The sequence below is a fragment of the Macaca mulatta genome, chromosome 7, assembly GCF_049350105.2.
Source record: "Macaca mulatta isolate MMU2019108-1 chromosome 7, T2T-MMU8v2.0, whole genome shotgun sequence".
Lineage (NCBI taxonomy): Eukaryota > Metazoa > Chordata > Mammalia > Primates > Cercopithecidae > Macaca > Macaca mulatta.
Window position 1 is genome coordinate 72482172 of NC_133412.1, and position 7591 is coordinate 72489762.

A 7591-nucleotide genomic window follows, 5' to 3' on the forward strand; every position below is an offset into this window, starting at 1 on the left:
GGCACAAAGAGGAGTCAACCAGGCTGAGAGTCCCATGGGGCATCCAGGATGACAGGGCTTAGTCCCCTTTACTGAGCACCTTCTGTCTGCTGGGCACTGCCAAGTGCTGTGTAAGCTTTAGCTCAGTTCTCCTCCCTGTAGCTCCAAGGTGCCCCTCCGTGAGGCCCAAGCATCACCCAACCTTTCTGGATCCCATTGCCTCCCCTGTAAGATCAAAGTATAATCATATCTGACTCGTCTGGTATCCACAAAAAATTTTTAAGAAAATTTTAAAAATGAAATTAGTAATAATAACTGCTGCTAGAGGCTGCTGGATGATTAAACAAAAATTGTGTAAAGTGCTTCCTACAATGCTGGACAGAAAGTAGATGCTAATTAAATGCTGATTATAAATGAACTAACTCACGTGGTAAGGCCCACAACCTGCTCAGTTCATGCTTGTCAAATCTGAGCTGTTAGTAAGGTAAATGCTTCGCCACTTGCTCTTGGAATGGGGCAGAGCTGGGGGTAAAGAGGGGTGTCTGGCCAGGGCTAAGGCACAAAGGAGTTGTCCAGAAATTCAGAGCACTGACACTAAGACAAGGCAGAGAGAAGGAGTGAGGCCACAAGAAGTGAGCCGCCAGAGACCAGCCCCGGATCTTGTCTTCTAAAAACCTATCTCCCTGAGGTTGAGTCTGGGCGGGCCAGATCCAAAGCCTCCAAGTCCTCTCGCACTTCCAAGCCTGGAAATCAAGGAGAAGGAAGGAGAGCCTCACTCATTGGGAGGGAGAGGGGAGTGTCAGAGACCTAAAGTGAGACAGAGACGTCAGGATAACAACCACGTGACAGCCACCACTATGAAGCACTTACAGCATGCACACGTGCTCAGCCTGCACTACATTTTCTCATTTTAATCCTCTAAACAACCACATCAAGGGTACTGTTAGACCCATACACAGATGAGACTTCAAGAGGCTAATTATGACTCGCCAAGGTCATGGCCTGTAAACCTCAGAGCCAAGATTTAAGCCTGGGTCTTTCTGGCTCTAAAGGCCATGCTTGGAACCACTATGAAAAAGAAAAAAGAAGGGGGAGGTTGGTGCCAAAGTCCAGCATCTCATCAGGTCCCAGACTCCCTGGCCCAGGGCAGTGGGGCCTCCAACCTAGCAAACTAATACTTCCTTAGACAGCCTTGCAGACACTCCAGTGGCTTATGAGCCCAAGGAATATCTGCCTATTCCCAGCCTTTGACCCTGCAGGTAAAACCAGGGGTACCATGGGAAAAACCTGGCCATGCATCAGAGCTGGGGCAGAATGCTTAGGGTTAAAAACAACAACATTTTTACAGCAATAAGTCCATGCCATCCACTGCTCTAAGTTATATATATATTTCTCACAATAACATATGGAAGTGAGTACTTTATCATCCCCATTTTATAGATGAGGAAACTGAGGCATACAGTGCTTAATGCACCCAAAGTCTCACAGCCTGAGAGTAGCAGAGTCTAGGTTTAATTTCAGGTAGTGAGGTTGCAGAGGCTGTGACTATAATCATTCAACATCCTGCTTATCAAAACAACCAAGGGCTGCTCTCAAGCGCAGAGCCAAGCAGAATGGTGTTGGGGATAAGATTTGACTTACAGCTGCTATTTGCTCACAATTTTTAGGATGCAGAAAATAAGAAATCTGTATTTGCAGACTCAGCATAGAGCAGCAAGCTGGGCTGCTCTTTTTTTTTAAGATAGAGTTTTGCTCTTGTTGCCCAAGCTGGAGTGCAACGGTATGATATCGGCTTACTGCAAATTCCACCTCCGAGATTCAAGCGATTCTCCTGCCTCCGCCTCCTGAGTAGCTGGGATTACAGACATGCACCACCATGCCCAGCTAATTTTGTATTTTCAGTAGAGTCAGAGTTTCTCCATGTCGGTCAGACTAGTCTCAAACGCCTGACCTCAGGTGATCTGCCTGCCTCGGTCTCCCAAAGTGCTGGGATTACAGGTATAAACTACCTTACCCTGCAGGACTAGCCAGTTCTAAAAAACCAGCCTCCTCTTTCCACCCACCTCCTGGAGTCTGAGGCGCTCTCCAGGGTTCGGAAATACCTCTCCTGGCTGTAAGCCAGTGGTCTGGAGACCGTAAAGCTGACCTGGTTCTCTAAACATGTTCTTTAAATCCAGGCAGGAGAATCGACATTTTGGACATGGAATGTTACCCTAAACACACAGGAGGAGCTGTTTCTTAGATCCCCCAACCCCAGCAAGAAAAGTCCCTTTGCGAAAGTCATAAATTAACGCACCTCTCTCTTCCCTGTGGATGGCTCCATTCCCATCTGAATTTCCATGTAATGGAGATGCCTTAATGAGATGGGCTGTTCTGTAACCCCAGAACTGGGGTGAGTGCATCAGGAGGTGTTTAGCCTGGGACTCAGTAAATGTCATTGGCTGTCGTTATCACTACCATTATTGTCATCTGCCCTGGGCAGCCCCCTCTTCTGGGACAGCAACCACACGCTATTGTGCACCCCCAACTTGCAGCTCCAGAAAGCACACCCAGGAAGAAAGCAGTGGTCTTCATTGCTATCTTAGAAAGGTGGCCAGATGGCAGTGTTCTGGGAAATGGGGAGGAAGCTTTCACTTTAGAGGCTGCCAGCTGGGACACAGGACCTCGTTAATCAGTCTCCATTGCAGAGTAACCCTGATGGCTCCACCACTGGATCCAAGGGCCTTCAACTCCTCCTTTTGGAGGCCCCCTTTGTGCTAAAGCCCCCTGATTTGGGGGACCTGGAATATCCTTGTCCCTCTTGTGCTTTCAAGTTAAAACTAGGTAAAGGTCTAGAGAGGCTGCACTGAGAGGTCCTGATGGAGCAGCCCCATGAGGTGGCTCCATGACAAACAATATGAGGCCAGCTGTTTCCTCCACACACCACTTCTCTGGGCCCCCAGGCTCCCCATCCCATTGGAAACCAGGCAGCCACATTCTAGTTATTGAAGAAGGCAGGGGCCCTCCCCATTTAAGGAAGAGGCCCAGCTTATGGGGAAAGGGCTATGCACCCACAACAAGGGTGGGAGGCAGGGAGCGAGGAGAAACTATGCCCCTTCTCTTTGCTTCCTCACTCCCGCATTCTCCCAGTTACCCTAGCTTGGAAGGAGCAAGGTCCAGGGCAAAAGTCCCTCACTCTTGTCATCATATCTAGCCCCAGCCAACTGGGACACTGGACCTCATTAATCAGTCTCCATTGCACAGTAACTATGTTGGCTCCATCACTGAATCTGGGGACCTTCAACTCCTTTCAGCAAATACTTACTGGGCACCAACTGTGTTCCTGACCTATACCAGGCCATTCTCTTACACACTTTTGATCCCATTTGATCTTTATGACAGCATGTGGGAGAAGAGATTTTACAAATGAGGAAACAGGCTCAGAGAGATCAAGGCATTTTCCCAAGGTCACGCAGTTGAGAAGGGGTGAATCTGGAAACTCCAGTCTGCCCTTTTGTAGCCTGATGACAGCAGCTGTCCCAGCCCTGCCCCAAATGGTTGACCCCCACAGGCTGGCCACAGCACCTCTGCCTGAGGAAAATAACCCACATTGAGGGGTCAGGGGGAAAAGGAATGCCTGGCCTGGCACTGCTTACACCTACTCTGGGAGAATCTGTCCATCTGGGTCCCTGGGCCTTCAAATAAAATGTCGTGTGGGTAATGGTCAAAGTGTTAGATTTTCATAGAAAGGAAAAGCAGTCGCCCCCAAGGCACAACTTCTTCCTTGCTCCCTGTCTGGCAGTGCACACTGCCAGGGCTGAGAGTGGGAAACAGAGAGGGAGTGTGCACTGAGGGGTCCAGGAGGCAGCTGTGCCCTCCTTCCCACCCACTTGACCATGGGCCACTCACTTGACTGGGCCACTAAAGACTCATCCAAAAATGTTAATATGTTCTGAAAGGGTCAGGGGTCACAAGTGTCACCCACTCCTCAGGAGTTAGGCAGTTAAGAGGGAGTGGGCCCCCGAGAAGGGGTTAGGGAAGTGCCACCCTACATGGGCACACAATCTCAGGGCTGCCAGGCCTCCTGATTTTTTAAGATAAACCAAAATTCAGACTTTGTTCAGGAAATGCCCATTTGTTAAAGGTTGGCCACTAATGCAATTTTTTTTAAAGTACTGTGTGGGCCAAACACTTGCCATTTCTGGGTTCCCTTAGATGTTCCCATTGACCAAGGCTCAGTGGATATCAGCAGTGTGGGCCCAGTACTTCCCAGTTCCCAGAGCCCCTTTGCTGTGGTCTGAGTATTTCTGTCACCTCCAAAATTTATGTTGAGACTTAATTCCCAGTACTGCAATATTGAAGGGTGGGGCCTTTAGGGAAGTGGTTAAATCATGAGTGCTCTGCCCTCATGAATGGTTTAGAGCTTTTTTCAAAGGGCTTGTGGCTGGCTGGGCATGGTGGCTCACGCCTGTAATCCCAGCACTTTGGGAGGCCGAGGCGGTGGATCACCTGAGGTCAGGAGTTTGAGACCAGCCTGGCCAACATAGTGAAACCCTGTCTCTACTAAAAATACAAAATATTGGCTGGGCATGGTGGCACACACCTGTAATTCCAGCTACTTGGGAGGCTGAGGCAGGAGAATTGCATGAACCTGGGAGGCAAAGGTTGCAGCAAACCCACATAGCACCACTGCACTCCAGCCTGGGCAACAGAGCAAGTTTCAGTCTCAAAAAAAGGGGGGGCTTGTGGGAGTTGTGGGTATGGGGTCACCCTCTTTCACTCCACTATGAAAAGACATCACATTCCTCCCTATCAAAGGATGCAGACTTCAAGGCGCCACCTTGGAAGCAAAGAGCAGCTCTCACCAGACAACAAACCTTGACAGCACCTTGATCTTGGACTTCCCAGCCTCCAGAGCTGTAAGAAATGAGTTTCTGTTCTTTATAAATCACCCAGTCTCAGGTATTTTGTTAGTGTGGCACAAATGGAATAAGACACCCTTTCCATACACTCATCTGAGCCTCAGGCATCATGGTCCCTTTTTAAAGATGTAGAAACTGAGGCTCAGAAGGGACAAAGCCTTAAGCGGGTGGGCCGTGACTTCAGCCCAGACCTCCTCCTGCTGCCGCCCCAAGTCAGTGAGGTGATCCTTCCTGCAGCCCAGGGAACACAGGCAAGCCCTTTTCTCCTGGGCTCCACCACACTGAACTGGTCTGAGCACAGATGAGGACACCAGGCTGTTGTGAGGAGCAGGACGCCAGGAGCCTGGGGGCAGAGGAGGCACTGATTTTCCTCAACTCTCCATCCTCAGTAGGCCCTTTAAAAATTTTTTTGCAACAGGGTCTCATTCTGTCACCCAGGCTGCAGTGTAGTGGTGTGAACATGGATCACTGCAGCCTCCACCTCCCAGGCTCAAGCGATCCTCCCACCTCAGCCTCCTGAGTAGCTGGGACTACACTTGTGTGCCATCACACACAGATAATTCATTTACCTTTTTTGTTTTCTGAGACAGCATCTCGCTCTGTCATCCAGGCTGGACTGCAGTGGCGCAATCTTGGCTCACTGCAACCTCTGCCTCCAGGTTCAAGTAATTCTCCTGCCTCAGCCTCCCAAATAGCTGGGACTGCAGGTGCACATCACCACGCCCAGCTAACTTTTATATTTTTAGTAGAGATGGGGTTTTGCCATGTTGGCCAGGCTGGTCTCGAGCTTCTGCCTCAGCTTCCCAAAGTGCTGGAATTATAGGCGTGAGTCACTGCACCCAGCCTTAATTCATTTATTTTTTATAGAGACAGGGTCTCACTATGTTGCCAGGGCTGGAAGTGGATCCTTTTGATTGACATTCTGTGGTGGAGCAGGGCCCCAGGCCCCAGAAAGGGCCAAACTAGGCTGTAGGTGGGCTGCTAGTGGCTTTGGTAGTGGGAATGGATGATGGATTGATTGGAGTTTTCTCCATTTGGTGGTGATGCTGGGTCTGTTATGTGCAAGTCTCATTAATTTTTTTAATCAAGAAATTGCTCCATTGGGGGGGTAGGCAGGGGTGGGAACTAGGCTCAGGGGCCTGGGCTCACAGGGAGCTGGGGCTCAGGACCCAAAACACAGCTCCTCATGGGAGACTGGAGAGGTGAGGAAATTCACAAGCCTAAGACATGGAAGCACCAATGTCCTTTCTCAGTGTTTTACACATATGCACACACATGCCCAAGGCATGTATGGAAACACCAGCTCATGCACACACATGTGTAAACAGGCAGACATACACTCTCACAGGGCTCCCCACCTGGGATGCTCTCCCCTTCTTTCTGAATCTTCCCATGTCACTTCTTGGGTCCTCTCCATCCCCAACCTCTGAAGCCATAGAGGGATGCCTGGACCCAGGCTCACACTTGGAGTAATACCCACACCCAACCCTCTGCAGGAGTTCTGGGTGTCAGTGGGGTGAGGGCTGGGGGGAAGGGTCCTGAAGCAGGTTCAAGCCCAGGGCCCAGGACAGTCCCAGGACCGACAGCGGGGCAAGGAGGCATCCTGAAGCTACCAGGATGGGAGTCCTCAGCCTGCTGATAGGGGTCTGATGAGGCCCCTCCGTGAAGAGAAAAGAACAGCCCAGGCGGGCCAGGAAGGGCCTGAAAATGCCTCCTTCAGTGCCCTCTCCTGGAAGCTCTCCAGAACTGCCACGAGCCAGCTGCTCTCTCCTTCCCCTGAATTCCTCAGCCCTGACTATTGGCAGAACCCACTGGATACTGTGCTCAGGAAATCTTAAATCCATCTTCCTGGAGCCCTGAACTTTTGGGATCAGCACAGACCCAGGATTGGACTTATAAAATCCAAGCCCCTTGGCAGTGAGGAGGTAGCCTCCCGCACCTAGCAACGGAGAAACCAGACCAAATATGATTGGTCACTTCCCTCTCATGGGAGGGAAGGCATGAGCTGATTGGCTGGTGATGCTTATAAAAGGGAGAAGCCAGTGGGCACAAAGAAGCAAACCCATGCCAAGAGAGATGGTTGGGCTTGGCTGTCTTCAAAGAGGACAGTCCCAGCTCAGAACTCCCCCTGTCACCCAGTCGGCCAGAGCAGAGAACTACCCAGTGGAGGAGTCCTATGTCAGCCACACTCCCAGCAGATTTCAACCTTGGTGTTCCCAGGAAGGTGGGCCCAAACTCTCAGTCTGCTCATGGGGCAGAACTATTTGCAATGAAGTGAAAGGTTCTGGCACTCGGAGGGTTAAGCCTAGATTAACCAGAACCAACCTATGCACGTTCCCCAGAGGGCCCCAGCATCTGTAGGCAAGGGTGTGTTTCTGGAAGGTAGGCAGGGTTCCAGCCACATCTGGAAGAAACCAAGAGCTTCCAAGCTGGAGGGGCTTTGGGGATGATGTAGCCCAGTTGCTACTACACAGATCAGGAAACGGTGGCCCAGAGAAAGGGAGGCAGGGGAGAATTTGTCCTTGGTCACTCAGGTACTTACAAGCAGATGGGACTGGGACCCAGCTGGTCTGTCCAGGGCTCTTTCCTCTGCACCACTCAAGCCTACAGATCCCGTGTTGGGCCCGGCTCTTGTTTACCTCCATGCCTTTGCATATGCGCCTGGGACGCATTCCCTCCACCTCCACCAGGTAAGCCCCCACCCACTCTTT

At 50.8% G+C, this 7591-nt stretch overlaps 1 long non-coding RNA gene across 1 annotated transcript; it reads right to left on the reverse strand.

Moving 5' to 3' along the window:
* On the reverse strand, positions 1 to 5529 carry LOC144330043 (uncharacterized). The gene is made up of 2 exons (XR_013395879.1): positions 4578 to 5529; positions 1 to 1625 (listed from the first exon to the last, which is right to left on the reverse strand). It is a non-coding gene; the product is annotated as an uncharacterized LOC144330043 (long non-coding RNA).
* Positions 5530 to 7591: the final 2062 nt, after the last annotated feature.